General features: G+C 37.5%; 1 pseudogene; it reads right to left on the bottom strand.

The window, feature by feature from the left end:
* Nucleotides 1–975: 975 nt before the first annotated feature.
* The window catches only part of LOC148096959 (18S ribosomal RNA), a 1,124-nt pseudogene continuing 813 nt past the window's right edge, over nucleotides 976–1,286 (bottom strand).

The raw sequence follows: 1,286 nt of genomic DNA, 5'->3' as shown, positions 1-1,286 counted from the left end.
CATATCTTCTGCACTGGTGGACAGAACTAAAGAGCATGGATGTAATTGTCTGGTGTATTGCCTTGACAGTGTAAGCAGTTGTTGGAAGATGTAAAGCCCATCTGGAACATCCGATGACCTGTATAGTGCACTCTATGTAGTATTTTGTATTGTATTAATTGCAGACTGGGATTTCTAATCAATTTAAAGGTTTTTAAGCATATCTGAGCCAGAAGTTTTGGTCTAAGCCGACTGACAAATCTGTCAGTCGGCTTAGATTTAAGAGTAAGAAAATGTACCACACTTGGTGGTGTTTGCAATTCAACTTGACTGAGGTTAAATTTCTTTTTTAATATGGATTTAATTTGTTGATATTCTAAAAATCGTTTCTTGTTCATCCCATATTGTATAACTAGTCTGTCAAATGGAATAAAGTCCATTCATTTTAATATATGCTCTAAGTATTTAATTCCTTTACAACTCCATTCTGGAAAATTAATCATATTATTGTTTTGTAATATATCAGGGTTATTCTAAATAGGTGTATGTTTGCATGGGATTAATGAAGACTCCGTTATTTTTAGAAACTCCCACCATGCTGTCAGAGGAGAGCTGATGTTGATGCTTTTAAAGCATTCATGTCTTTTGATGTTTGAGCTGATAAATGGTAGGTCTGACATCTCTAGATTATTGCATAGTGCCTGTTCAACATCTAGCCAGGGCTCATCTAATAAGGTACGTTTTAACCATCCTGAGATGTACTGAAGCCTGTTGGCTAAGAAATATTGTTGAAAATTAGGCAGATCTAATCCTCCTTTATCCTTGGTTCTTTGCAGCGTTTTTAAGCTGATACGCGGGTTTATCTTTCCAAAGGAATTTAGAAATATACGAATCCAGAGATCTGAACCAATCTTGTGATTGTTTGTTCGGGATCATTAAAAATAAGTAATTTATTTTTGGAAACATCATCATTTTTATAGTGGCGACCTTTCCCATGAGTGATATGGGTAGAGATTTCCATCTAGTCAGATCACCTCCTACTTTCTTTAGAAGTGGGATGTGGTTTAATTTAGTTAAGTCTGAAAGCTTAGGAGAGACATTGATGAAAACATTCTTGGCAAATGCTTTCGCTTTCGTCCGTCTTGCACCGGTCCAAGAATTTCACCTCTAGCGGCACAATACGAATACCCCCGGCCGTCCCTCTTAATCATGGCCCCAGTTCAGAGAGAAAACCCACAAAATAGAACCAGAGTCCTATTCCATTATTCCTAGCTGCGGTATTCAGGAGACCGGGCCTGCTTTGAACA

This window comes from Neolamprologus brichardi, chromosome 20 (genome assembly GCF_056152115.1).
Source record: "Neolamprologus brichardi isolate AB-2024 chromosome 20, ASM5615211v1, whole genome shotgun sequence".
NCBI classification, from domain to species: domain Eukaryota; kingdom Metazoa; phylum Chordata; class Actinopteri; order Cichliformes; family Cichlidae; genus Neolamprologus; species Neolamprologus brichardi.
Note: the sequence above shows the minus strand (reverse complement) of the source record. Positions and strands in the feature narration are given on the sequence as shown.